The sequence below is a fragment of the Poecilia reticulata genome, linkage group LG15 (assembly GCF_000633615.1).
Source record: "Poecilia reticulata strain Guanapo linkage group LG15, Guppy_female_1.0+MT, whole genome shotgun sequence".
Classification (NCBI taxonomy): Eukaryota; Metazoa; Chordata; class Actinopteri; order Cyprinodontiformes; family Poeciliidae; genus Poecilia; species Poecilia reticulata.
Window position 1 is genome coordinate 22,169,372 of NC_024345.1, and position 12,404 is coordinate 22,181,775.

At 39.6% G+C, this 12,404-nt stretch overlaps 1 long non-coding RNA gene across 9 annotated transcripts in view; it reads right to left on the minus strand.

Moving 5' to 3' along the window:
* LOC103477130 (uncharacterized) overlaps positions 1–12,404 on the minus strand; it is a 111,328-nt gene that overhangs the window by 96,941 nt on the left and 1,983 nt on the right. The gene's annotated exons all lie outside the window — the stretch shown is intronic.

Genomic DNA, 12,404 nt, shown 5'->3' on the forward strand with positions numbered 1-12,404 from the left:
TGCTAGCCTGGCGCTAACCTAGCATGAGAAATGGCTCATGATTTTACGTGCTAGCCTGGCGCTAACCTAGCGGGAGAAATGGCTCATGATTTTTAACCAAAAACAAAAGAGAAATCCTCCAAACGCTAAAATCTGATGCCACTCCTTTTCTGTTTACATTTGAAGAAGCAGCAGCAGAGATATTTCCACTAAACAAAAACACTTGATTATATGTTGCATTGTATTTTTGAGGTGCAAGGCCAGAAATGTGCTCTGAGTTTAGTTTTTAGTGAAGGAATCAAACAGCTGCAGCACAGAGGACATTTACAGTCAACGCTAAAGCTACAGAAACACAAATTCTTCTTGTGACTCTGATAAATGTGGTGATAGCCTCCAAACCTGAACAACTGCCTGTCACAGAGAGACGTGTCTGATCCGACAGCGCAATATAAACGGCGGGCATGATTGACGGACTCCGAACGGCGGAGCCTGGTGGGCATCCCATAAATCTCTCTCTCGACGGTGACCTCAGACCGAGGCACGTCGTAAATCCACATAAACAATACGGGAACATCAAAACGCACGCAATATCGCAAATACGCTTAATGTGAAAGTGAGTGCAGGTCAGATTGGCAGAGTTCATAAAAACATTCAGACTAATCTGATGGGCAATTATTTAGAAAGCAATAACTCGCCGATAAAGCAGAAAGGAGCCATCTGTAGCCGATTAAAGCCTCACGACTTTAAGGCGGGACGTCAGGCTTCGGCCTAATGTAACACGGGGTCTTCCTGACCCAGCTATCCGCAGACACACTGCGATGATAATCTCAGCTCCATACCATAAACCAGTAAAGCTGTCACCCGACCGGCGGCTGCCAGGTGGAAGAAACATCAGACCGAATCTGTAGCAAGACAAAACGGAAATAAAAACGTCTCAAAGTTCACAAAGGCGAAGCTATTCAAATAAACCAATAAATAAATGAGTGTTTAAATGTGTGAGCCTCAGGGCGAAGACGGGATCCTGTCTGCCAAGTCTCGGTTTGCAGAGCGGAGCGGCAGAACCGGATCCGAACGGGACGAGTAACCGCTCAGAAAATCAACGAGCAGCGTCCAGTTCTGGACCTGAAGGGGTTTAAAGGCGAAGCATCAGTAAAACCGAAGCATGAAAACTGGGATTAATGCTGAGATTATACATTAATGTGTGTTTTTAGGTTTGATTACTCAAGTTTTCCTGTAGTTCTTTATGGTTTTCTATGTGCTGAGCTAATATTAGCAGGAAATATTAGCAAAACTGCAAAAACACAAAGTATTACCAAAGTATTTATCTGCAATACATGCAACTGTCCCTGAAACTTGAAATTTCAAGTCCTTTGGAGTTTTTTTCCAACAATAACATTAAATTAATAGCTGATATAACCAGAAAAGATCAGCTACGCTGCAAAATAACAACAAAATGTTGTCTAGTTTCCAGAGCAGATATCTCACTACACTTATAATGAGACAAAACTAACGGAATATATAGGAGCTTATTTAAGTCAATAATTCTTTAATATCAATAAAGTAACAAAAAAAAAGGCAATTTTGGCTTAAAATAACCTCTTATAACTTATTGAAAAGTAACTTACAAGTTAGTTTCATCTAGTTTCAAGTATAATAAGATATTTGTGCTACAAACTAGACCAAAATACTTGGAAGAATTTGGTGTTTTGCAGTGTTTATTTGAGTATTTTACTTTTGTACTCTGCTACATATTACACATAAGTTTATGGAAAACTATTCAGATTAAAATTTCTGTGTATATAAAATAACTGCTGTTATTAAATGTGCAGTTTAGCATTTTAAGTAATTTGATGAAAACATCAAAAAGAAAAAAAAACTATTGTACATTTTATAAATGTTGCAGTTTTATCAGATCCAGACGGTTAAATCCTCCTAAAACCAGCTTTTAAGAATTAATTGTAGTTGTATGCTGCATAATTCAGTTTAAATAAGTAATTAAAAGCCCAGAACGAGGCGTATGGGAGCGTATGTCTCCTGGTCGGTGGACTGAAGAGGAAAAGCTGCAGATCTGAAGGAACCTGAGAGCAAAACCTGAATCACTTTCAATCTGTGTTCTGAACTGATGGCGATGAAAATAAGACTCAGACACAAAAAAGACACTTGTCTGCAGATTAATGTCCTGAATGGAGGCTTGTTAGGAGCTCTCAGTCGCCGGCCTCACATTGTGCCTCCGCCCTCATCTGAGACTAATGCTGCAAAGACCCTGGAGCCGCTGCGGGCCGAGCCGCACAAACGGGTCGCTAAGAAAACAAGAACACGCAAAAACACGAGATCTGACCAAATATCTGCTGAAAATATCTTATTACACCTAAAACAAGATTAAAACAACCAACAAGTGACTTTTCAGCAAAACGTAGAAACTAGTTTTCAGTAAATAATTCTTAAATTATAATAAAAAAGTTACTTTTTTTTCCATATTATAAAAAAAATCTGTAACTAGTTTTTTAAGAATTACAGAATAAAACAAGTCAGTTTATCTTGCTGAAAAGTTACTTTTATCTTAAAGCAGCAGTTTGTAACTTTTATGAAAATATATTTAAACTGTCACCATGTTGTGATATGAGGCAGATAATCTGTGGAAAAACTGAACTCCCAGTGCCAACTAGAAACAACCCATCAGATACAGGAGGCGGGGTTTGGCGCTGTCAATCATATCAGTGTGCACGCTGCTTATCCCTCTGCTATGATTCAGCTAGTGCAGCCTGCCACGAATGCTAAGGCTAGTTAGCACAGCCACCAGTTATGGCTGATTAACGGTTTTCCTGTAACGTTCATTAGAAGCGTGTTAACAAGGATGATTGACAGCGATAAGATCCGCCCCCGGGCTCTGATTGGTTGTTTTTGGTCGGGTTGGCAATAGCAGCTCAGGGAGGAGGTGGAGGAAGTCGATTTTCTCAGATTATCCGTCTTATATTAAACTGTCAAAGTGACAGTTTTAATAAATATTTTTAAAACATTTTTTATAAGAGTTACATGATGCAGCTTTAAATATGCAAGATATTTAAACCAGATTATACAAAAAACATAAGATGTTGTTTTTTCAGTGCAGCTGCACAGCTTTATGTTCCTTTCTCTTTTTCTTCAGAGTGTCACATTTAGGCTCTAATATTCTGCAGGAAAATGAATATATTTGTTGACTAACAGCGCGGATAAAACTCTTAAATATTCAGAATTTTTAATCTGGTTTAATATTTTCAACCGTTTTATGCAAATTGCAGTCTATTAACATAATCTCATTTGAGGATACATCCTTTTAAAGTAAAAGATTAGAACCTATTTTTTTAAGCACATATAAATCAAGTGTTACATTGAAATGGAAATGTGAAAGTCTGCAGAAAAGATGTACATTTACATATACACTTTCTTTCTTTTTTATTTTGCATTAGTGGCAAAACGAAGCTAAAACCTCCATGAGGGAAATCATCCAGCAGCTTAAACGTCTTGGCAAACATGAGCGACGGTAAACAACGGCAAATATTCCCGCTGATATTAATACTCCGGCGGCTGAGATTAAATCAAACTTTCGCTGGACACTCTACCTCCGGCCGGGTCGGTGAAAGCTTCGGCGAGATACTGAGGTGGATAAAGATGTAAGAAAGGGCCATTATGCTGCAGAGGTGGGAGTGAGAGGCCGGCTATCTGTCTCCAGTCCCTCCGCCTTCGCTCTCTGCATCTGCCTTGAACTTGTGAGGAGTTCAGCGGGACGCGGGTCCAGACGGCCCTCTGGAATGCGAGTGCGACCGCTCCGGCTCCATTTCACCGCCGCTCGCTCACCTATTCGCTTACAACCAGACTTCAACTTTATCTCCCCTTGTAACACAACATTAACTGCCAAAGAGCTGGAAATGCATTATCAGCCCTGCCTCAAAGCTTGGATTGCTTCCCTCATAAATAAGATCATTATACGAGTGGTAATCCCATTAAATAGATCATTTTGCAAATATCTAAATCCAATTAATAAAGTGTTTTCAGAGGGGGCGCAGCAAACACTGGCTTTTGCGGAGTTGACATGCTGTGACTCGGGCTCTTTGTTCTCCACTCCCTCAGTACCAAGGGTGATATTAATAAACACAACCCGGAGCCTGATTTACTCTCTGGAAGGAAACTGGGACTCGGTCCTGGCTTGTTCTGCTCAGACGAAAATTAGATCATCTGCACAATTTAATGATTTAAGGCGCAGATTGGAATCGTCATCCCGATAAATTGCTGCCTTAACTTTCTCTCAGATACACAGCCGCCTGTCTAATGTTCTTATAGGATGCCCTCCTGGAGTAATCCTCTGAAAATCCACACGAACCTTTAAGTGTTTGCCAGGCGGTTTAACAAATCAGACATTTTTGGAACTGCAGCAGACGTTTTTTACTGAATCATTACCATAAGTCATCAGTGGAAGTCACCGCTACAGCAAAAACCACTGAGATACCTTCAGCCTGAAAACCACCGGCTGCAACAAACGGAGGTATTTCTCTAAACACGGCAAAGTGAAACTGTGAAAACACAAAATCTTTAGAGTAGATTTAGTCGAGTTTTCAGCAAACCTAAAACTGGACAAAACTAACTTTTCTGTAAGATATCAGAGCTTGTCTTGGGTCAATAATTTGTACTTTTTGTCAATTTTCTAGTTTAAATACACCTGAAATAAGACAAAACTAACTAATAAGTAACTTTATATCAATATATATGACCTTAAGTAAATAATTCCTTAATATTGATGAAAGATTCCAGTTCCACTGGCAGATTATTTCATTTATAACATGGGAAAAACATCAATCTGTCAGTAGAGCAAGAACGTTTTCATCAATTTAAGGAATTAGACTTAAAACAAGCTCCGACATTTTGATGAAAAGTTACTTGTAAGTTAGTTTTGTCTTATATCAGGTGAACTAAGATATTTGATCTAGTCAAATAAAGTCGAATCTAAATGAACAGTCACTGCATCCCCACTGTGAAACACGGCGGTGGAAGTGTCATGCTGTGAAGCTCAACTCATGTTTTTTTATTACACTGTTTACATAAAGAAGTGTGATTTATGTCATTAAAATTTAAAGATATAACGCCATTTATTGAGGCTTTAACTGGACAAACAGTGGAATAAAAGTGACAATCCCAACAACACGGACAGTTTTAGGTGTTTAAACATCAATAGCTGGAATTTATCTTAATAAGTCAAAATCTTTTTCATGATGAGAAATTTATCACAATAAACTGTAAACGGTATGATAAATATCCAACCCTAGCCAGTACTACAATGTGTTAGAATGGCCTAGTCAAAGTGAAGGCCTAAATCCAATGGATAATTTGTGGAAAATCTTCAAAGAGTTTCTAAAAGTGCGACAGTTTAACCACCTTTTTAAGATTTTTATTTGTTGAAAACGTTGTATTATTTTCCTTTCATTTCCCAGTTAAGCTTTACTTTCTCTATCAGAGTGAAGTTTGCAGATAAGAGGCCTGAATTTTTCTGCAAGTCATGAAACAACATACCTACCATGACCTTTTTGTTCTCATAATTAATTACCTTCAATAAAAAGATGCCATCCTCTGCAGAGGAGGCATCGTAATCCCGACGTAGATGCCCCTGAAGTGCTTTTGTTTGTTCCACTGAACTAATAAAGTGCATAATCCGATGAAGGATCCTAAGCTGTGATTGCGCCTAAAGTGGTTGTTTCACCTTTGTGGAAAGTGTGTCAGGCATGGTAAGAATGTTTTCGTATCTTTTCATGCCTTTTAATTGTGAGCTGCTGCTGCTGTTAGGAAAACACAGCTGTGGTTAAATGAATTAGAAAGCAAAGCCCCTGGGTGATGCCAACGCTCCCGCATGCAGCGTTTATATAAGGCAGCCGCCTGTGAATGAGCGCTGCATCATTTCAATGGCTGTTTATGGTAAACAGAGGAGGAAATCAGGGTTCTCGGTGTGCCGTTTAGTGGTTAGATAAGAACAGTGTTTTCAGGGAATTGCTTTATAACTTTAGGGATGCTTCATTTCACACCTTCCTCGTTTGCTGCTGCATTTAAAACACAAAGTTGATGGCAGCAAGAGCTGAAAATAATGTTTAGATGAAAGGCAGCAGTAAGATTTGTCACCAAATGTTTAGCAGATAAACTGTACTAATAAATTGTTGCTCTCAGCTTCAGCTATAAAAAGATTTCTAACTTTATGAAAGAACAGGAACCACTGATGTTCAGATTGAAGCAGTAAAATAAACCATCATTTTAGCACCAAATCAGAAGCTGTAGATTAAAAGCTATTATCATCACAGAGCACAAACACCAAAAATAATATTATCTCTTTCTGGATTTTATGAAAATAGCCAGGAATCACACAATACAAAGACCACATAATTTGTAATAAACTTATCTTATCAGTCTAAGTAGTCCTTAAAAACTTTGAATTAGTCCCTCTAAGCCAACTATAACACTGGACATGTTTTCAATCTACGCAAGAATACTATCAAGTCAAATTACCACAATAAAAACAGTATTAAATTCCATAGTAAACAGTTTTCATTTTCTTGAAATATTTCAGCTAAAATAGTGCAAATAGACTTATCTTGTTTGGGAAAGCAAAAAAAAAAAAAAAAGTTGTCAATGAATGCTAATATTCTGTGTATGCTAATGCTAAAACTAGCATTGAGCATGTACATACTGTAGATATATTTTCTTAATTTAGGACAAAGCACAGAAATGATCCTTCTTTTGTATATTCAAAAATAGTCACTGATGACAATCTGTCTCTAATAACTTGATTGGTTTTTATTTAGTTTAAATAGTCCTAAAAAAAAATTAAATAAATAAATAAATTAATTAATTAATTAATTAAAGCTGTAAAATAGCCGTTTACTTTTGTTTCCACCAAATTGGAAGTTGTTAACTTCAAGTAAAACACAGAAGTACTTTTGGATTTTCAGAGTCACAGCTGAAGAATTGTGCTTTAGATAATTTAAGATAATTTAGGTTTATTCAGTCTATTTTTTCCTTAAACGGCTGTGATGCAATCCTTTAGTTCAGCTAAAATGTGTAGCTAACTTGGACACTGTGGCCACAAACTAAAAGCAGTTTTAAAATGTAATTGTTTTTCTTATTTAAAAATTTATTACAAACTGTGTTAGCATACATGTTTAGATTTTATGGGAGTAAGTATTCACAAAAAAACTCCACTGTAATTGCTTTTCAGCTTAGCTAGTACCAAATGCTAAGCTATGCTAACACCCATTAAAAAAGGTTTCAACATAATTCCTTTTTGTGTATCGCAAATTATATTGTGTTTTAAGAATTTGTAAACTATATAAAACATTTATGTTTAGGTCTGTGCAGTAAACTGAGGAACTGGGATTTTAAAGCTGCTAACGTGCAATTAGGGCTGTTGTAAACGATTATTTTAGTAATCGAGTAATCTATAGATTTTTCTTACGATTAATCGAGTAATCGGATAAAAACAATTATGAAATAAAATATTGGTAAATCTTCCATAACACCAGTGTTACTATCGGATATCAACATCAGTGTATTTTTTCCACCTTTGAGCTTCCCGACCAGTTACTTTTTTGTAGACCGGGGGAGCAACACGGGATGTTTACGGCTCCTCCGTTCAGAAACTCATCTACCCGCCATGTTCCGCCTCCCGTTTGTTCAGACCGGGATGATTTAAGTTTATTGTGCGGTTCGTCCGTAAAGCTGCTCTTACCCTGTAAGCATCAACCCTCAGCCGCCCGCCGTGTTCAGTCTCTCCGCTCACCTGTAGAAATCCTCCTCAGCTTCTTCCCGCCGTTCAACCAGCAGCTCCGGAGCAGAAAGGCTGCCGAACTCCCGGCATCGCGCCGGTCATTTTAAGGATGTTTATCGGTCCCACAAAAACGATGAAAACCCGGAATTATCACCAATCAGTAAAATCCCCGTGGGCCGAACTTGAAGATTGGACGTTATGCCGCTAACACGTAGCTTCCGTCAACAACTCAGAGGCGGAAGTCAGAGCTCCGCGCAACGCAAATAATGTTCCGGCTGAAACACGGTGCGCTAAATGATAAAACATAAATTAACTAAGCTTCGAGGCAAGTCAATTTTCCTCGAGGAATTTTAATAATCGAGGTACTCGAATCACTCGAGGAATCGTTTCAGCCCTATGTGCAATACAAATAAACTTTATTTGGCATGTTGCTAGGCAACAACAGTCTGTAACTCTTCTAGCCAAACTTTCTTGTCTTGTCTGAAACTTTGTTTTTCTACCCTCTACACAACCTGCTGCTACAAATTTAAAAGTAATGGGATTTTTCAAGCTAATTTAGCCAAACAAATTCATGCTAACTAGAGTTTTGTAGGACAATTTTTCTATAATGCTGCTACAGGCCAAGTGTCTACTCCTGTGTTTACTTTGTCATACTTGTTAAAAGTGGAGGAAATCTCTATAATTTATCCAATTTGCTCCATCCTGGGAAGTATCAGCATTAATATTTTACTTCATTTGAAAGAGGAAGACAAAAAAAACGAGGGCTGACGTTGAGCCAGTCCACTGCTGTTCCTGCCTGCTTTTTTTCCTTCCATTTAATCTGCGGTTTTCTACTGAAGAGGAGAAAAGCGAGAACAGTGGAAAGAAGGAGATGTCAAGACTGAGGGCGGCCACCCCCCTCACGGGGTCAAACTCAAGGGGTTAATACCTGGTGTCCGACACTGCACATAAACTCCGCTGAGCTCATCACACTAATTAAACAGACACACATCCTCCCGGAGCTCCGATGGCCAATCGCTGCCAGCTAAAAAAGCAGTCCATTCATGGAGGTTGGCAGGGTTTGCATGTAGGGTGGGCTGCAGAAATGCTACCTGCCCTTCCTCGGTTTGATTAATGCGAAGAACAATGGTGCTCTTGTGGCCCGTCAGCCTCACTCCACTTGGTTCTGGTTCAGCGCTCGAAGAGAGGGGACTGCATGTCCCAAACTCATGCCCCCTAAACGTACCAGCGCCGAGCTTTACAACTTCGTGACGGACGCCGTCCCTCAGCCCGTTCATCGTACAGGATCACAATATGACTCCCAGTTATTTAATTATTGCCTCTAGTATTTATTTACAGTATCATACAACTTAAACACAAAGAAATAAATGCATTTAGGCGCTTTTAGAATAAAAAAACTTCACTTTTTCAACCTTCTGTAGCTTATCTGATAGTCTGGTAGACTCGGTTTGAGTAGGGACCAAAACTGAAACATTTCTTACATTTTCTGTTGGTGCAGCTGTTTATCAAGGCATCCAAACTAATTTAAAAACCTGTTCCCCTCCTCACCTGTGGTGGCGCTGCACCAAAACCACTGAAGGAGAGACACTGAGCATATCTTCCTTCTTCACAAAATGAAAACAAAAATGGACTAGCTTGTTTGTTTTGGTTGTATTTACCCAGAATGCCCTGCACTGTAGTCCACTTCCTGATTTTGGAGCGTTTTGTGTTCACATTAGTATCACATAAAGGTCCACTTCGCCTACAAACATGGGTCTCAGTTCGGTTGGACAAGAGTTTGTATTTCTGTTCAATTACACATTCTCACCTCCCCAAACAAACCAGACTTTCTAAGCAAACAAACTGGAGATTATTAAAGGCAGAATGAACCTTTAAACTTCATGCTCAGGTTGATTCTTGATTTGGCAGTCGCTGTTCTGTCACGGAGGCGGAGAACACATTTTTATTCATAGCAAAATGTCACAAGCTATTACCGTAATGTCTCATTTGTTTGTCTTACCAACATTTAAATAGAAACATCACATGAAAGTTAAGTGAAGCTCTCAGTCTGAACGCTGCTGCTTCTCTTTTCTCTTCAGAAAGTTTTATCAACAATGTCAAAGCATCTTTTCTTGTCGTCGAGGAGTTGAACGGCAGCCTCGCTGTTACATTCAGGGGGATAAAGCCGTCAGCGCCGACTCTCTGAGGGAGTGACAGCATGTCAAAACTTGGACGAGATAATTAATTGCAGCACTTCCCTGAGCTGCAGGCTCAGCTGGGACTTCACCAGCGTTTTGCCAGGAATCTCAGCTTCAGCCATAACAAAACAGGGAGACAAATTGAGCCACCTGCATGTCTGCGCAGCCTGACAACTCATCTCACTTGCAAATTGGAAGTGTTTTACACCCCGCACAAAGGAGTCCACAGAGGCAGGCCCGCGTCTCACCAGCTTTAGGGTTTGACGGGTCTTCATGCCACTGTGTGACACTTTAAAAACAGAGGAGGCTGGGAAGAGCCTGCACCGTTCTGATATGGCGATAGGCTGTGTGGCTGAATGGATCGGAAAAGTTTTTCCAGCCAATTCAGCTTAAATTTCAAGTTTGAATTTGTAATTTAAAGGAACAGTGTTCTGCAAAACCTGCTTTTTTTTGTTTTACTTCATGCTATAATGTTATTCCCTCATCAAAAACATACCTGAGTGTAGCCTTGATTTTGTGAAGAATGTTTTTTAGATGCTTTAATCTCCCATGGCAATCAGCTGTGCAAAATTCTGCTCCTTCAGACTAGCCAGCAGCAATTAGCAAGCACCTACAAGATCGAGGTCTGTCGGCGGAGTTCATTTTATTAGTCGATTACATATTCACACCTCCCAAAACAAACTAGACTTTCCAGACAAACAAACCAGAGTTAAAGTGTCGTTTAGCAAGAGTTCTTCTACAAGTCCAGAAAATTCTGCATTATTTTGTTTTCTTGCCGTTTTACAAAAGGTTTAACATCTAAATAAAATATGTTTTAATTTAGATGTTTTCACTTAACAATTCGACATCTCTACTCTTCAATGGTACATTTGAAGATCAGCTGATCCGAAGGCGTCAGACTGTAAGTGAAGATGGTGTAAGTGATTTGAATTGTTCAACAAGCGGGTCGACAGGTTGCACAGACATCATGTCTGCAGCTCTGACTCTTATCTGGCTGTTGTCATCGGCTGTGAAGCCACCAGTTCAAAGAGGAGCAGTGAATGGGGAACCAGTCTCTCCAACACACTGGCAGACTTTGCAAAGCTCAGCCCAAACGTGCAACTCTCTCCCCTCAAAGCTGGGCTTGTTTAGCTGCTGGCAGCCGCCGGCAGCAGTCAGATGTTTGCCAGCTGAGCTGAAGTGTGCACACAGAGCACACACTGCAGCGACCAGAACCGCATGCCCTCACCTTGTCTACCTTGGCACTTTTTGAGTTTGATGGGTGGGGGGGAGAAACCCATCCCTCTGCAAATGATAAGTCAAGTGCCAGACAGCATATTTATACATCTTAATTAGCAATAATGACTCCCAGCACCTGCCAACGAGCTGGTGCCAGTGGTTACTGTGTTGTGTTGACTAGACTGTGTGTCTGTTGTTTGCCTGCTACTTACAGCACAATTACATTACAAATTTAAACTGTTTGCAGCAGCAAGAATGTTCCTGAAATCCACCCCGAATTATAACTCGGCACGCTTCCGATTTATGAATAAGGAGGCGGAACAAGACCTGGCGTCAAACTTTATCATAACCAGATTTTAAAGGGGATCTATTATGCAAAAGTCACATTTTGCATATTTTTGTTGTGCTTCTGTTTGGGTCTCAGCCGCTTCTAAAAATATAATCCAAGAATACAATCCATCATTTGATCATAAATGTACAAAATATAGAAAAATTACATACAAAAACACATCAACAAAGTATTAAAGTGAACTTATGGAAACTTTGCATTTTGTTTTTGTACTTCCATTTGGGTCTCTAATGCTTCTATAAACAACCCAAGCGCTTAAAAAAAAACACCCAGGGGTATTTTCCAAATAATGATTTTTGATGTCTGAAAAAGGAAACGTTTCAGAAACCACCTGAATGTAATGTCACAAAACAGCACCTAGCAACCATAAAGAGTTCTGTTCGTTACCTAGCAACCCCAATAGAGTTCTGTCCATTACCTAGCAACCCCAATAGATTTCTATCCGTTACCTAGCAACCCCAGCAGAGTTCTGACACGTTTGGTCAGCTGGTTTTACTGCTGTATGCGCTGTACAATGGCTACTGGAAAAGACAACTGTTTTGTTGTTGACTTACAATCCAGAAACCACTCGCTGCATTCTTGTTGGTTGTACAGGTGGCACAACCTCTGCTTTTCTAACATGAATGGTTGTATAACTGTGCATCTGTTTGCAGCCATTTTGTTGTGTGAGTGTAAATGTTGAGTTTGGGAGGCGTGGCCAGCAGCTTATTTGGATTTAAGAGTGACAAGATGCCTTAAAACAGTTCATTCTGAAACTGAGAAGATTAATATCTCATTATCTAGGATGTTGTTTTGTACACATATAAAAAAAAAAATAAAAAATTCCCTTCTCACCCTCCGCGGGTGGTCTGTTTCATCCTCTGAGCTCGGGTCCTCTACCAGAGGCCTGGGAGCTTGAGGG